Source organism: Salmo salar, chromosome ssa27 (genome assembly GCF_905237065.1).
Source record: "Salmo salar chromosome ssa27, Ssal_v3.1, whole genome shotgun sequence".
NCBI classification, from domain to species: Eukaryota; Metazoa; Chordata; class Actinopteri; order Salmoniformes; family Salmonidae; genus Salmo; species Salmo salar.
This window is the reverse complement of record NC_059468.1, coordinates 33,889,410-33,907,317: the sequence shown is the minus strand read 5'-3', so window position 1 is coordinate 33,907,317 and position 17,908 is coordinate 33,889,410. Positions and strand designations below refer to the sequence as shown.

The 17,908-nt window shown below is 45.8% G+C and overlaps 1 protein-coding gene across 4 annotated transcripts in view; it reads right to left on the bottom strand.

Annotated features, from left to right (window-relative positions):
* Positions 1–17,908, bottom strand: part of LOC106588990 (solute carrier family 45 member 4) — an 81,646-nt gene that overhangs the window by 50,256 nt on the left and 13,482 nt on the right. Inside the window, exon 3 of one of the 4 annotated variants that reach the window (XM_014178590.2) lies at positions 328–359. The exons of the other annotated variants lie outside the window; for them this stretch is intronic. The gene's annotated coding sequence lies outside the window, so the exon portion shown is untranslated. The remainder of the gene's footprint in view (positions 1–327; positions 360–17,908) is intronic. 4 annotated transcript variants of the gene reach the window in all.

Here is a 17,908-nt window from a genome sequence, read left to right as displayed (position 1 = left end):
TGGAGATTGGCAGACTGTAACGACAGTAATGTTTTTAAACTTCCAGTAAGACAGCAGAAAACTGAACCATGCCAACCTGTACTGAACCACACTAGCCTAATACAGAATGATTGTGGAAAAGGTGGAAACATATTCACAACATTGTTTAAAACTCTTTGAGGTGAATCAAAGATGATTTGATGATTTAAGCATGTAAAGGCCTAGTTCATAGTCATCTGGCTATTAGTAGTGCTTTAGCCTCTGGGCAGAGACTGGTGCATACTGTACAGGGTAGAGTATAGAGAGGGAGGGAGGGAGAGAGAGAGGACCCACTCGCTCCTCACACACCTCCTGGGGGATTTTCAGTCTTCTCCTTTATCCTGTAATAAGACATGAATAAAGCTGCCTTTAATAACCAACCCCTCCTGTCTGTCTGTGTGTGTCTCTCTCTCTCTGTGTGTGTGTGTGTGTGTGTGTGTGTGTGTGTGTGTGTGTGTGTGTGTGTGTGTGTGTGTGTGTGTGTGTGTGTGTGTGTGTGTGTGTGTGTGTGTGTGTGTGTGTGTGTGTGTCTGTGTGTGTGTCTCTGTGTGTGTGTGTGCGTGTGTACTGTTGTGTACTGAACAAACAGCTAGGAATTAGAATGACTCAGAGGATTGGTTCTGGGATGGGGAAATGTCAGGCTGGTCTGTGTGAGTGAATCAGCAGATCCTGTTGGGTTTTTAAGCAGAGGCAGTGAGTGGCAAATCCAGTAAGATTTGAAATTAGAATGCCAATCACATCTCAGAACCGAGTACATTTTCAGAACACGTCTGACTCCGGGGACACGACAAAGATGGTGGATAAATGAAGAGGTCTTTCTCAGGCCATTTACCATTGAAACAAATGTTCACAGTTCAGGTTTACTAAAGGGGTGGCTCTCCCAAAGTCACCAATGTGATAGCAGCTGGGTCTGGACTACTTAGTTCATTGACTGTATATGAACCAGAAAAAAATAGGGAGTGGGATGTCTTGCTTCCTCTTCCGTCTCTGGGCGGGATAGGAGCTCCTGTAGCAGTCAAGCAAGACAGGTTAGCACCTGGAGGGCCGTGGAGGTTAATTGCATTGTGAGCTGACTGGGGAGGCTCTCTGGGTTAGGCCTAGCTCTCACACAGCCTGTAAGACAGTTGTGAGTGAGAGAGAGGGGAGAGAGAGAGAGAAAGAGAGAAAGAGAGATGGAGATTAAGAGAGATAGAGCGCAAGATGTATATACTGTATATATAGAGAGAGGGGAAAGTGAGAGAAAGAGACAAGGAGAGAGGGGAGAGAGAGGAGAGGGAGGGGGAGAGAGAAGAGAGGGAGTGGAGAGAGGAGAGACAGGGGAGAGAGAGGAGAGGGAGGGGGAGAGAGGAGAGACAGGGGAGAGAGAGGAGAGGGAGGAGAGAGGAGAGACAGGGGAGAGAGAGGAGAGGGAGGGGGAGAGAGGAGAGACAGGGGAGAGAGAGGAGAGGGATGGGGAGAGAGGAGAGACAGGGGAGAGAGAGGAGAGGGAGGGGGAGAGAGGAGAGACAGGGGAGAGAGAGGAGAGGGAGGGGGAGAGAGGAGAGACAGGGGAGAGAGAGGAGAGGGAGAGGGGAGAGAGGAGAGACAGGACATGCTGAAAGGAGGCTGAGGGTACATAGAGCTGTGACTGTACATGAGGGGGCCAGGGTTTCAGAAGGAAATTAGTGAGTGTGTCCTGGAACTGTTGGTTTAATGCATGCTCTAATCTGAGATTACACTATCCAATGTCCACATTAACGTTAAAACGTCTCTCCCTCTCTCTCAGACACTTTTCATTTATCAGTTATATACTGAGATGCTGAGACCTGGGAAAGATGGGAGTGCACTATAGGCTCTCATCTTACATGAATCTAGTCTTCAGAGGGGCTTCCTCATCGGATGCAAAATGAAAACCCCCTGAGAGAAAGAGATATTCTCAGAGGAGTATTTCTTTAGCTTTGGGTAATTGGTGGTGGTTTTGCCTTCATTCTTGTATTGTTGTCTGATTGGGAGTGGTTTTATCTACAGTAATAAAAGATACGTACTTTAAGTCTCAGATTTGCAACCAATGTAAGAGAAACTTTACATTTACATAATTTAGCAGACACTCTTATCCAGATCAACTAGGGTTAATTGCCTTGCTCAAGGGCACATCGACAATACCCTAGATGCAGTTGCACCCCTAAAAACGAAAAAAAATGGTCATAAGAAACTAGCTCCCTGGTATACAGAAAATACACGAGCTCTGAAGCAAGCTTCCAGCAAATTGGAACGGAAATGGCGCCACAGCAAACTGGAAGTCTTCCGACTAGCTTGGAAAGACGGTACCGTGCAGTATCAAAGAGCCCCCACTGCTGCTCGATCATCCTATTTTTCCAACTTAATTGAGGAAAATAAGAACAATCAAAAATGTATTTTTGATACTGTCGCAAAGCTAACTAAAAAGCAGCATTCCCCAAGAGAGGATGGCTTTCACTTCAGCAGTAATAAATTCATGAACTTCTTTGAGGAAAAGATCATGATCATTAGAAAGCAAATTACGGACTCCTCTTTAAATCTGCGTATTCCTCCAAAGCTCTGTTGTCCTGAGTCTGCACAACTCTGCCAGGACCTAGGATCAAGCGAGACACTAAAGTGTTTTAGTACTATATCTCTTGACACAATGATGAAAATAATCATGGCCTCTAAACCTTCAAGCTGCATACTGGACCCTATTCCAACTAAACTACTGAAAGAGCTGCTTCCTGTGCTTGGCCCTCCTATGTTGAACATAATAAACGGCTCTCTATCCACCGGATGTGTACCAAACTCACTAAAAATAAAGCCTCTCTTGAAAAAGCCAAATCTTGACCCAGAAAATATAAAAAACTATCTGCCTATATCGAATCTGCCATTCCTCTCAAAAATGTTTGAAAAAGCTGTTGTGCAGCAACTCACTGCCTTCCTAAAGACAAACAATGTATAAGAAACTCTTCAGTCTGGTTTTAGACCCCATCATAGCACTGAGACTGCACTTGTGAAGGTGGTAAATGACCTTTTAATGGCATCATTCCGAGGCTCTGCATCTGTCCTCGTGCTCCTAGATCTTAGTGCTGCTTTTGATACCATCGATCACCACATTCTTTTGGAGAGATTGGAAACCCAAATTGGTCTACACGGACAAGTTCTGGCCTGGTTTAGATCTTATCTGTCGGAAAGATATCAGTTTGTCTCTGTGAATGGTTTGTCCTCTGACAAATCAACTGTAAATTTCGGTGTTCCTCAAGGTTCCGTTTTAGGACCACTATTGTTTTCACTATATATTTTACCTCTTGGGGATGTCATTCGAAAACATAATGTTACATTTCAGTGCTATGCGGATGACACACAGCTGTACATTTCAATGAAACATGGTGAAGACCCAAAATTGCCCTTGCTAGAAGCCTGTTTTTCAGACATAAGGAAGTGGATGGCTGCAAACTTTCTACTTTTAAACTCGGACAAAACAGAGATGCTTGTTCTAGGTCCCAAGAAACAAAGAGATCTTCTGTTGAATCTGACAATTACTCTTGATGGTTGTACAGTCGTCTCAAATAAAACTGTGAAGGACCTCGGCATTACTCTGGACCCTGATCTCTCTTTTGAAGAACATATTAAGACTGTTTCAAGGACAGCTTTTTTCCATCTACGTAACATTGCAAAAATCAGAAACTTTCTGTCCAAAAATGATGCAGAAGAATTCATCCATGCTTTTGTTACTTCTAGGTTGGACTACTGCAATGCTCTACTTTCCGGCTACCCGGATAAAGCACTAAATAAACTTCAGTTAGTGCTAAATACGGCTGCTAGAATCCTGACTAGAACCAGATAATTTGATCATATTACTCCAGTGCTAGCCTCCCTACACTGGCTTCCTGTTAAGGCAAGGGCTGATTTCAAGGTTTTACAGCTAACCTACAAAGCATTACATGGGCTTGCTCCTACCTATCTTTCTGATTTGGTCCTGCCGTACATACCTACACGTACGCTACGGTCACAAGACGCAGGCCTCCTAATTGTCCCTAGAATTTCTAAGCAAACAGCTGGAGGCAGGGCTTTCTCCTATAGAGCTCCATTTTTATGGAATGGTCTGCCTACCCATGTGAGAGACGCAGACTCGGTCTCAACCTTTAAGTCTTTACTGAAGACTCATCTCTTCAGTGGGTCCTATGATTGAGTGTAGTCTGGCCCAGGAGTGTGAAGGTGAACGGAAAGGCTCTGGAGCAACGAACCGCCCTTGCTGTCTCTGCCTGGCCGGTTCCCCTCTCTCCACTGGGATTCTCTGCCTCTAACCCTATTACAGGGGCTGAGTCACTGGCTTACTGGTGTTCTTCCATGCCGTCCCTAGGAGGGGTGCGTCACTTGAGTGGGTTGATTCACTGACGTGGTCTTCCTGTCTGGGTTGGCGCCCCCCCCTTGGGTTGTGCCGTGGCGGAGATCTTTGTGGGCTATACTTGGCCTTGTCTCAGGATGGTAAGTTGGTGGGTGAAGATATCCCTTTAGTGGTGTGGGGGCTGTGCTTTGGCAAAGTGGGTGGGGTTATATCCTGCCTGTTTGGCCCTGTCCAGGGGTATCATTGGATGGGGCCGCAGTGTCTCCTGACCCCTCCTGTCTCAGCCTCCAGTATTTATGCTGCAGTAGTTTATGTGTCGGGGGGCTAGGGCCAGTCTGTTATATCTGGAGTATTTCTCCTGTCTTATCTGTTGTCCTGTGTGAATTTAAGTATGCTCTCTCTAATTCTCTCTTTCTGTCTTTTTCTTTCTCTCTCTCGGAGGACCTGAGCCCTAGGACCATGCCTCAGGACTACCTGGCATGATGACTCCTTGCTGTCCCCAGTCCACCTGGCTGTGCTGCTGCTCCTGTTTCAACTGTTCTGCCTGCGGCTATGGAACCCCGACCTGTTCACCGGACGTGCTACCTGTCCCAGACCTGCTGTTTTCAACTCTCTAGAGACAGCAGGAGCGGTAGTAATACTCTCAATGATCGGCTATGAAAAGCCAACTGACATTTACTCTTGAAGTGCTGACTTGTTGCACCCTCGACAACTACTGTGATTATTATTATTTGACCATGCTGGTCATTTATGAACATTTGAACATCTTGGCCATGTTCTGTTATAATCTCCACCCGGCACAGCCAGAAGAGGACTGGCCACCCCTCATAGCCTGGTTCCTCTCTAGGTTTCTTCCTAGGTTTTGGCCTTTCTAGGGAGTTTTTCCTGGCCACCGTGCTTCTACACCTGCATTACTTGCTGTTTGGGGTTTTAGGCTGGGTTTCTGTACAGCACTTTGAGATATCAGCTGATGTAAGAAGGGCTATATAAATACATTTGATTTGATTTGATCGACAGATTCTTCACCTAGTCAGTTCAGGGATTCAAACCAGAAACCTTTCAGTTACTGGGTCAACGTTCTTAAAAACGTTAGGCTATCTGAGCCATACCCATGTACAGTAGATCACCTGCTCAACAAAGTTAAGACAATGCAGTAATGTTATACTTTTTCACTGTAACATTCAACCACTGTAGCATTTCCACTAGTGCCTATATTATACTATAGTCGTAAAGAAGAGACATTCATCTTTTCAGCACCTGAGGAATAGGCTATTAGTCCTTTTCAATAATGCTGTTGCCAGGCAGAATGATGATCTCCACAGTCTAGTCTCTTCTCCACTGAATGGTATTGAGAGAGAAAAGCAAACAAAAGGCCTCAGCAGAAACATTCTGAAGGACAGAGCAGAACAGGATCAGACTCAGTGTGTCGTCTGTGTGAGTAAAAAGCAAGACCCTGTTATTACCTGCCCTCCCTCTCAGCCTGCCTACCGCAGGACGGTTACATAACACAGTCACATGGTACTGGACCCTACATGCTGTTCTCTGTGGACTGAAATATGGCAAGGTTATGTAGCCTAGGCCTAGTGAGTTCAAAAGGCCAAAACAAAACTACACTGAACAAAAATATAAACACATCATGCAATAATTTCACGTGGTCTGCAGTTGTGAGGCCTGTTGGACGTACTGCAAAAACGACATTGGAGGTGGCTTATGGTAGAGAAAATAACATTCAATTCTTTGGCAACAGCTCTGGTGGACATTCCTGTAGTCAGCATTCCAATTGCACGCTCCCTCAAAACGTGAGACATTTGTGGAATTGTGTTGTGTGACAAAACTGCACATTTTAAAGTGGCATTTTATTGTACCCAGCACAAGGTGCACCTGTGTAATGATCATGCTTTTTAATCAGCTTTTTGATATGCCACACCTGTCAGGTGGATGGATTATCTTGGCAAAGGAGAAATGCTCACTACCAGGGATTTAAACAACATTTAAAAAAATAAGCTTTTTGTGTGTATGGAACATTTCTGTGATCTTTTATATCACCTCATGAAACATGGGACCAACACTTTACATGTTGAGTTTATCTTTTTGTTCAGTATAAATTAGGACCATACTTGATATTTGGTCAAGCTCAAAGTTTTGAGTGACAGAATGGGCCCAGGGAAGTACCTTCAGTTCTAGAACACTGGGAGAGACAGCCTTTAATGTCAAGTCACCCAACACCAGCATTCATACAAGTTCAAATACAGTCATTAAAATGCAAATCAATTTATAACATTTTTGACATGCGTTTTTCTGGATTATTTTGTTGTTATTCTGTCTCTCACTGTTCAAATAAACCTACCATTAAAATTATAGACTGATCATTTCTTTGTGAGTGGGCAAACGTACAAAATCAGCAGGGGATCAAATACTTTTTTCCCTCACTGTACTACAACTGCCTATGTTACTCAACTCTAGGGATAAACATTTGTTCTCATATGCAGCTATAAAACAGAAGTTGTTATTTCATGTTCTCTCGGGGGGAATTATGATCAGTGTGATGATAATGTCTATAGAACAAGATAGGATACCATTTATCCTTAGACACTCATTATCATGGCACCTCTAGAAGTTGTTTGTACTTGTAAGTATGTAGCCTATACGTGTGTGTTTGTATACGTGTGTGTGTTTGTATACATGTGTGTGTGCGCGTGTGTGTGTGTGTGTGTGTGTGTGTGTGTGTGTGTGTGTGTGTGTGTGTGTGTGTGTGTGTGTGTGTGTGTGTGTGTGTGTGTGTGTGTGTGTGTGTGTGTGTATACGTGAATGTGTGTTACTACTTGACTGACCCAAATAGAGGCCCAGATATGGATTACACTGGGCATACTGAGGAGTCAGGAGGCCAGCTAACCAACCAGGCAGGCAGGCTGGGGGAGGACAGGGGCACAAATAACCACAAACCACAACACACCCAGGGAGAGCTGGGCTGGGCGGACTAGTGACGCCTAATTCAGGATTGGCCATGTATATGTCCTTGTACTCGCATGCATTTCAATGGCTTTGATGAGGACAGCCAGGCTGTATACCCATTGATCAATTCATCTATGATGGTGTCTTTGATGAGCCACCTCCAAGCCATGAGCCATCTGAATTATTGGACCGTGTTGCCTGGCGGCCATTTTTAAGCTTGGTGACTCACTGACAGTCCATAGAAATTATTGATATTTGCTAAACTACCGAGGTTAGATGGTCGGCTTAGGGGGGTGAGCTGCTGTAACCTTCTGATCACAGAGCCATTTACAACTCCCTGACCCGCATACCACATCTCTCTAGGTCAGGTCACAGCATGCCACATATCTCAAGGTCAGGTCACAGCATACCACATCTCTCAAGGTCAGGTCACAGCATACCACATCTCTCAAGGTCAGGTCACAGCATGCCACATATCTCAAGGTCAGGTCACAGCATACCACATCTCTCAAGGTCAGGTCACAGCATGCCACATCTCTCTAGGTCAGGTCACAGCATACTACATCTCTCAAGGTCAGGTCACAGCATGCCACATCTCTCTAGGTCAGATCACAGCATACCACATCTCTCAAGGTCAGGTCACAGCATGCCACATCTCTCTAGGTCAGATCACAGCATACCACATCTCTCAAGGTCAGGTCACAGCATGCCACATCTCTCAAGGTCAGGTCACAGTATACCACATCTCTCTAGGTCAGGTCACAGCATACCACATCCCTCTAGGTCAGGTCACAGCATACCACATCTCTCAAGGTCAGGTCACAGCATGCCACATCTCTCAAGGTCAGATCACAGTATACCACATCTCTCAAGGTCAGATCACAGTATACCACATCTCTCAAGGTCAGGTAACAGCATACCACATCTCTCAAGGTCAGATTACAGTATACCACATCTCTCAAGGTCAGGTCACAGTATACCACATCTCTCAAGGTCAGGTCACAGTCTACCACATCTCTCAAGGTCAGATCACAGTATACCACATCTCTCAAGGTCAGGTCACAGTATACCACATCTCTCAAGGTCAGGTCACAGTATACCACATCTCTCAAGGTCAGATCACAGCATACCACATCTCTCAAGGTCAGGTCACAGTATACCACATCTCTCAAGGTCAGATCACAGTATACCACATCTCTCAAGGTCAGGTCACAGTATACCACATCTCTCAAGGTCAGGTCACAGTATACCACATCTCTCAAGGTCAGGGAAAAGTTCTGATAATATGTATTTTTTTACATCATGTAATTAAAACCAATTTAGGATGCTCGTTTTTTTGTTTCATAGTCATAGACTAGTTATTGTATTTCTTAGTCCCATTCCCTCCCTTGATGGCTAGGCATCTCATCAACTCTGAGAACACCATGGTGACGTGTAGCCTACTGTGTGTACTCATTACAGTATTCATTTCATCTCCAGCTCAGACAAGATGCAGATTTGCTTAGGGAAGTGGCAGCAGATGGATTTGTTGAGACTCACTCCCCCACGGTAGCCTGATAATACAGTAGGACTGTAAACAAAGTGGATCAGGTTGTGTGTGTGTGTGTATGTGTGCGTTTGTGTGTAGCACTGCTGCAGCAGTGTTGCTGCAGTGGGAGAGTGGGTAGGGCCCGTGAGGCTGGGACAGAGGGCGTCCACGTGTGCCAACGTTAACAGGGAGTATGACAAATCCCCATCCCACTCACCGGAACACACACACACTCTCTCTCTCTCTCTCTCTCTCTCTCTCTCTCTCTCTCTCTCTCTACCTCTCTACCTCTCTCTGTCTACCTCTCTCTCTCTCTCTCTCTCTCACACGCACACGCACAGACCCACGGCCACACACACACGGCCATACACACACGGCCATACACATACACACGCACCACCCCCCCACACACACAGGGGTGGGGAGGAATTAAAGCAGTCACAATGTGCTATGTGAATCAGTAAGTCTGCAGTTTTACCAGCTTTAGGTCCGACCGCGTCAACAACAACCCTGCCTTGTGATTTATAATGGTGGATTTAGCTCACAGAGAGCTGTGGGACCAACTGTACCAATAACAATCCATATTCTTAAAGCTGAAAATATAGGAGACCAGTTCAAGTGTAAGACAAGAAAATGAAGCAGGTTCTCAAGTGGTGTTGGTAATTTATGCAGCTATGCCGATCCTATCAAAGGTCTCTGTGAGAATGGAGTGCTTGTCTGAGTAAATGGACAGGCTAATAGAAGGCTTTTAAACATTAGGGCAGAAGACTGCTACACCCAAGAAAGGACCGCAGCTATATTTCTCAGAGGTCCATTCTTGGGAGTTGCTTTTTCATGAATTCTGGTAAAAATAACATACAGTATATCTCTGCAATGCCTCCCTGGGGTGTTGGTCAGGGAAGCTCGTTGAGGCCCTCATGAAAACGGTTCATAAATCACCCTCTCGCCTTATTCTGTTTCCCCCAAAACGAAACAGAATAAGTCATAAACACAAGTCTTGTAAAGTTGGCCTACAACTTGTCATGCACAAATAAATCATTAACAAATGAATCAAAGGAAAAGGGAAATGTAGGCATCGTCAGGCTCTTCGATCCCTTAGTGGTGTGTGCCTAAGTTGCTGTGATCAACCACAGCAAAGAGATGGAATCACTACTGAAGGAAAGGCCCTGGATCACTACTGAAGGAAAGGCCCTGGATCACTACTGAAGGAAAGGCCCTGGATCACTACTGAAGGAAAGGCCCTGGATCACTACTGAAGGAAAGGCCCTGGATCACTACTGAAGGAAAGGCCCTGGATCACTACTGAAGGAAAGGCCCTGGATCACTACTGAAGGAAAGGCCCTGGATCACTACTGAAGGAAAGGCCCTGGATCACTACTGAAGGAAAGGCCCTGGATCACTACTGAAGGAAAGGCCCTGGATCACTACTGAAGGAAAGGCCCTGGATCACTACTGAAGGAAAGGCCCTGGATCACTACTGAAGGAAAGGCCCTGGATCACTACTGAAGGAAAGGCCCTGGATCACTACTGAAGGAAAGGCCCTGGATCACTACTGAAGGAAAGGCCCTGGATCACTACTGAAGGAAAGGCCCTGGAGCGAAATGAGAGTGATATTCAAAGACCAAAGAAATAACAAGCGGGAAAACATCCAACAAAATCCCTTTCATAGATCCCTCTCAGTGGCGCGATGTTGGTGATCTTGATTAAGACCACAATAGACTGTAACTACTAAAATAACTCAGCCCACATCAAACAATGGACTCCACCTAGAAAAACTCCTACACCACAGTACTTCAGTTAGGAAAGAAAACAGGGAGGAAGGCCCTGTCTAGCTGACAGCCCTGACCCTGGAGTTATACACACAGTACACTTTAGGCCCTGTCTAGCTGACAGCCCTGATCCTGGAGTTATACACACAGTACACTTTAGGCTCTGTCTAGCTGACAGCCCTGACCCTGGAGTTATACACACAGTACACTTTAGGCTCTGTCTAGCTGACAGCCCTGATCCTGGAGTTATACACACAGTACACTTTAGGCTCTGTCTAGCTGACAGCCCTGACCCTGGAGTTATACACACAGTACACTTTAGGCTCTGTCTAGCTGACAGCCCTGACCCTGGAGTTATACACACAGTACACTTTAGGCCCTGTCTAGCTGACAGCCCTGATCCTGGAGTTATACACACAGTACACTTTAGGCCCTGTCTAGCTGACAGCCCTGATCCTGGAGTTATACACACAGTACACTTTAGGCTCTGTCTAGCTGACAGCCCTGACCCTGGAGTTATACACACAGTACACTTTAGGCCCTGTCTAGCTGACAGCCCTGATCCTGGAGTTATACACACAGTACACTTTAGGCTCTGTCTAGCTGACAGCCCTGACCCTGGAGTTATACACACAGTACACTTTAGGCCCTGTCTAGCTGACAGCCCTGATCCTGGAGTTATACACACAGTACACTTTAGGCTCTGTCTAGCTGACAGCCCAGATCCTGGAGTTATACACACAGTACACTTTAGGCCCTGTCTAGATGACAGCCCTGACCCTGGAGTTATACACACAGTACACTTTAGGCTCTGTCTAGATGACAGCCCTGACCCTGGAGTTATACACACAGTACACTTTAGGCCCTGTCTAGCTGACAGCCCTGACCCTGGAGTTATACACACAGTACACTTTAGGCTCTGTCTAGATGACAGCCCTGACCCTGGAGTTATACACACAGTACACTTTAGGCCCTGTCTAGCTGACAGCCCTGACCCTGGAGTTATACACACAGTACACTTTAGGCCCTGTCTAGCTGACAGCCCTGACCCTGGAGTTATACACACAGTACACTTTAGGCTCTGTCTAGCTGACAGCCCTGATCCTGGAGATATACACACAGTACACTTTAGGCTCTGTCTAGCTGACAGCCCTGACCCTGGAGTTATACACACAGTACACTTTAGGCTCTGTCTAGCTGACAGCCCTGACCCTGGAGTTATACACACAGTACACTTTAGGCCCTGTCTAGCTGACAGCCCTGACCCTGGAGTTATACACACAGTACACTTTAGGCTCTGTCTAGCTGACAGCCCTGACCCTGGAGTTATACACACAGTACACTTTAGGCCCTGTCTAGCTGACAGCCCTGACCCTGGAGTTATACACACAGTACACTTTAGGCCCTGTCTAGCTGACAGCCCTGATCCTGGAGTTATACACACAGTACACTTTAGGCTCTGTCTAGCTGACAGCCCTGACCCTGGAGTTATACACACAGTACACTTTAGGCTCTGTCTAGCTGACAGCCCTGACCCTGGAGTTATACACACAGTACACTTTAGGCCCTGTCTAGCTGACAGCCCTGACCCTGGAGTTATACACACAGTACACTTTAGGCCCTGTCTAGCTGACAGCCCTGACCCTGGAGTTATACACACAGTACACTTTAGGCCCTGTCTAGCTGACAGCCCTGATCCTGGAGTTATACACACAGTACACTTTAGGCTCTGTCTAGCTGACAGCCCTGACCCTGGAGTTATACACACAGTACACTTTAGGCCCTGTCTAGCTGACAGCCCTGATCCTGGAGTTATACACACAGTACACTTTAGGCTCTGTCTAGCTGACAGCCCTGATCCTGGAGTTATACACACAGTACACTTTAGGCTGTGTCTAGCTGACAGCCCTGACCCTGGAGTTACACACACGGTACACGCAGAGTGATCGATTGCACTGAAACGTGAACATGCAAACCCTCTCTTAAAAACAAGCAGGCCCGCCAGGCTCGGTGATGCAGCCGTCTTCCCCTAACAACAACATAACAACCATGTTCAAAAGTGACAAGGCAGAAACAAATGGAGGCTAAAAACAACACTAGGAGTTAGCAGAGGTGTGGACTCGAGTCACATGACTTGGACTTGAGTCAGACTCGAGTCACAAATATGATGACTCGCAACTCGACTTTGACATTAACACCAATGACTCGTGACTTAACTTGGACTTGAGCCTTTCGACTCGACTTGACTTGATACCCTCCCCAAGCCCAAATATTAAAAATGATGCTATTAAAAAAGTGTGCAGTGCATCAACTCTTCATTTAAAACCTGTTGGGGCTAGGGGGCAGTATTTGCAGGCTGGATAAAAAACGTACCCGATTTAATCTGGTTACTACTCCTGCCCAGTAACTAGAATATGCATATAATTAGTAGATTTGGATAGAAAACACTCTAAAGTTTCGAAAACTGTTTGAATGGTGTCTGTGAGTATAACAGAACTCATATGGCAGGCCAAAACCTGAGAAGATTCTATGCAGGAAGTGGAAATCTGATTTGTGGAATCACCTTCAACACTTTGCCTATGAAACACACCGTGAGTTAGGATTCATTTAGATGTCAACAGTCTTTACAAAGTGGTTTGAGTCTTCTCCGGTAAAAACTGACCGAACGAGAGGCCTGGAAAGTTGGTCATAGGGGAAGGGCCATTACTACTATGACGCGGGCGCCCGTGGGTACCCTCTCGTTCCGAAACATTTAGTAAGACAATGCAATCGTCCGCCTTGAATATTATTGAAGCTCTGATTGAAAAAGGCCCTAAAGATTTATGTTATACAACGTTTTACATGTTTGAACGAACGTAAATATATTTTTTTTGCACATTCGTGACGACAAGTCCCGCACGCTTCAGTACATTATGAATAGCCTTCGGAACGCGCTAACAAGAAGGAGCTATTGGAACACAAATTATTAACTTTTTCGAACAAAACTACATTTGTTGTGGACCTGGGATTCCTGGAAGTGCCTTCTGATGAAGATAATCAAAGGTAAGGGAATATTTACAATAGTATATTTGATTTTAGATGGTTCCAAGATGGAGCTAACCTGTATCGCCTAGCCTATTTTTCTCAGCATAGCACCTCGTTTATTGCAAAGTGTGATTTCCCAGTAAAGTTATTTTTAAATCTGGCAATGCGGTTGCATTCACGAGATGTTAATCTATAATTCTTTGAATGACAATATTACATTTTAACAATGTTTTCGAATAGTAATTTTGTAAATTGTAGCGCTGATTCACCGGAAGCATTTGAGGGAAAATATTTTCTGAACGTCACGCGCCGATGTAAAATGCTGTTTTTATATATAAATATGAACTTTATCGAACAAAAAATGCATGTATTGTGTAACATGATGTCCTAGGAGTGTCATCTGATGAAGATTGTCAAAGGTTAGTGCTGCATTTAGCTGTGTTTTGGGTATTTGTGATGCATGCTAGTTGCTTTGAAAATGGCAGTGTGATTATTTTTGGCAGGGTACTCTCCTAACATAATCTAATGTTTTGCTTTTGCTGTAAAGCCTTTTTGAAATCGGACAGCGTGGTTCGATTCAGGAGAGGTGTATCTATAAAATGGTGTAAAATAGTCATATGTTTGAGAAATTTAAGTTATAGCATTTATGAGGTATTTGTATTTCGCGCTACGCGATTCCACTGGCTGTTGACTAGGGTGGGACGCAAGCGTCCCACGTTTCCTAGACAGGTTAACAGATTACAGTTTGAATCGGGCAGCAGCCAATCAAATTGTGCCAGCTGAGAAAAAGTTGCGCGTGGCAGTGCAGAGGAACGTCGGCGGGTGAATTCAGATGGAGCCCTTGGAAAGATTATTTTCGGATATAAAGACGACACTGTATCAACAAAAAACGGATTGCAACTTGCAAAACATGCAGGGAGAAAATTACAGACGGAGGTGCAACAACTTCCAACTTTGTTCGACATTTGAAGCTGCACAAAGAACGGTAAGTTGTGGCTAATATAGCCAACAGCTATATCATTCATAACTTTGCCAGTGTAGTATGTTGGCTAACTTAACGTTAAATCAATGAGCCTCCACACAGTCAGTCAGTGCGGGAACGTGATCACTGCTACAACTGGCTAGGCAGTTTGTTGTTTCTTATGGCTACCCATGTATTTCCATGGAAATATAACGTTTATTTGGAAAGTAATAAATATATTTTTAAAAGCATTCATGATTTGCGTAAATGTAATATACTAACTATTACTCTTGTTAAAAATATGAAATGGTATTACATTTGGCGAAGAGCACATTATGACTTGTTTAGGACTCGAAACTCAAAGTTTAGGACTTGAGACTTGACTTGATACTTGTCGGTCTTGACTTGAGACTTGACTCGGACTTGCCTGCCTTGACTTGGGACTTGACTTGGGACTTGAGTGCTGAGACTTACTTGGGTGTGGTAGTGCAGAGGTAGGTACTATACTTTGATTTGATACTTGTGACTTGTAAAACAATGACTTGGTCCCACCTCTGGGAGGACACACTAGTCTGGACAGAGTGTGTGAACAGCCACCCCATAGTCTGATCTGGGAGCTCCTGATATATACACCAGCACTTCTCATGAGGCCAAAGTGAAATCTCTAGTTTAGCGTTGGATTGACCTAACTGCCACACACACACGTACAGTACTCACACACGGACGCAAGAATCAACTGCAGTCTATTTGTAGAATAGAATAGGCTACTATTTACAACAACAAATGCAACAGCCCTGCGGTAGTCTCACGAAGCCTGCCATAAACCAACATATAATAGATACATAGAGTGACTACAGATGAACACTAAAGTGGTGTTATTGCATGCACCATTCAATGTAGGCTAACTTCCCCCATCTCATCCTGGCTATTCAGTATGGTGCCTTAATTGGTTTTCCCAGAGCCTGGTGGTGACATCAACTCAAGGAACTTTAGCTACAGATAACCCTTTATTTTCCTATGCAAATACCCTCCGCTCTGTTTAATCCCAGCGTTCCTGGCATGCTCCACACTGGACACACACAGCACAACGAGCAGACAGACAAACACTGACTGACGGTGTTAAAGGCCATAGTACTGTAGGGGCAGTAGGTACTGTAGGGATAGTAGGTACTGTAGGGGCAGCAGGTACTGTAGGTACTGTAGGGGCAGCAGGTACTGTAGGTACTGTAGGTACTGTAGGGGCAGTAGGTACTGTAGGTACTGTAGGGGGAGTAGGTAATGTAGGTACTGTAGGGGCAGTAGGTACTGTAGGTACTGTAGGGGCAGTAGGTACTGTAGGTACTGTAGGGGGAGTAGGTAATGTAGGTACTGTAGGTACTGTAGGGGCAGTAGGTACTGTAGGTACTGTAGGTACTGTAGGGGAGGTAGGTAATGTAGGGACTGTAGGGGCAGTAGGTACTGTAGGTACTGTAGGTACTGTAGGGGAGGTAGGTAATGTAGGTACTGTAGGGGCAGTAGGTACTGTAGGTACTGTAGGTACTGTAGGGGAGGTAGGTAATGTAGGTACTGTAGGGGCAGTAGGTACTGTAGGTACTATAGGGACAGTAGGTACTGTAGATACTGTAGGGGAGGTAGGTAATGTAGGTACTGTAGGTACTGTAGGTACTGTAGGGGCAGTAGGTACTGTAGGTACTGTAGGGGCAGTAGGTACTGTAGGTACTGTAGGGGCAGTAGGTACTGTAGGTACTGTAGGTACTGTAGGCACTGTAGGGGCAGTAGGGGCAGTAGGTACTGTAGGTACTGTAGGGGCAGTAGGTACTATAGGTACTGTAGGGGCAGTAGGTACTGTAGGGGCAGTAGGTACTGTAGGTACTGTAGGTACTATAGGGGCAGTAGGTACTGTAGGGGCAGTAGGGGCAGTAGGGGCAGTAGGTACTATAGGTACTGTAGGGCAGTAGGTACTGTAGGGGCAGTAGGTACTGTAGGTACTGTAGGGGAAGTAGGTACTGTAGGTACTGTAGGGGCAGTAGGTACTGTAGGGGCAGTAGGTACTGTAGGTACTGTAGGGGCAGTAGGTACTGTAGGGGCAGTAGGTACTATAGGGGCAGTAGGTACTGTAGGGGCAGTAGGTACTGTAGGGGCAGTAGGTACTGTAGGTACTATAGGGGCAGTAGGTACTGTAGGGGCAGTAGGTACTGTAGGGGCAGTAGGTACTATAGGGGCAGTAGGTACTGTAGGGGCAGTAGGTACTGTAGGGGCAGTAGGTACTGTAGGGGCAGTAGGTACTATAGGGGCAGTAGGTACTGTAGGGGCAGTAGGTACTATAGGGGCAGCAGGTACTGTAGGTACTGTAGGGGCAGTAGGTACTGTAGGGGCAGTAGGTACTGTAGGGGCAGTAGGTACTATAGGGGCAGTAGGTACTGTAGGGGCAGTAGGTACTGTAGGGGCAGTAGGTACTGTAGGTACTGTAGGGGCAGTAGGTACTGTAGGGGAAGCAGGTACTGTAGGTACTGTAGGTACTGTAGGGGCAGTAGGTACTGTAGGGGCAGTAGGTACTGTAGGTACTGTAGGGGCAGTAGGTACTGTAGGTACTGTAGGGGCAGTAGGTACTGTAGGGGCAGTAGGTACTGTAGGTACTGTAGGGGCAGTAGGTACTGTAGGTACTGTAGGGGTAGTAGGTACTGTAGGTACTGTAGGTACTGTAGGGGCAGTAGGTACTGTAGGTACTGTAGGGGCAGTAGGTACTGTAGGTACTGTAGGTACTGTAGGGGAAGTAGGTACTGTAGGTACTATAGGGGCAGTAGGTACTGTAGGTACTGTAGATACTGTAGGGGAGGTAGGTACTGTAGGTACTGTAGGTACTGTAGGGGCAGTAGGTACTGTAGGTACTGTAGGGGCAGTAGGTACTGTAGGTACTGTAGGCACTGTAGGGGCAGTAGGGGCAGTAGGTACTGTAGGTACTGTAGGGGCAGTAGGTACTATAGGTACTGTAGGGGCAGTAGGTACTGTAGGAGCAGTAGGTACTGTAGGTACTGTAGGTACTATAGGGGCAGTAGGTACTGTAGGGGCAGTAGGTACTGTAGGTACTGTAGGGGCAGTAGGGGCAGTAGGTACTGTAGGGGCAGTAGGGGCAGTAGGTACTATAGGTACTGTAGGGCAGTAGGTACTGTAGGGGCAGTAGGTACTGTAGGTACTGTAGGGGAAGTAGGTACTGTAGGTACTGTAGGGGCAGTAGGTACTGTAGGGGCAGTAGGTACTGTAGGTACTGTAGGGGCAGTAGGTACTGTAGGGGCAGTAGGTACTATAGGGGCAGTAGGTACTGTAGG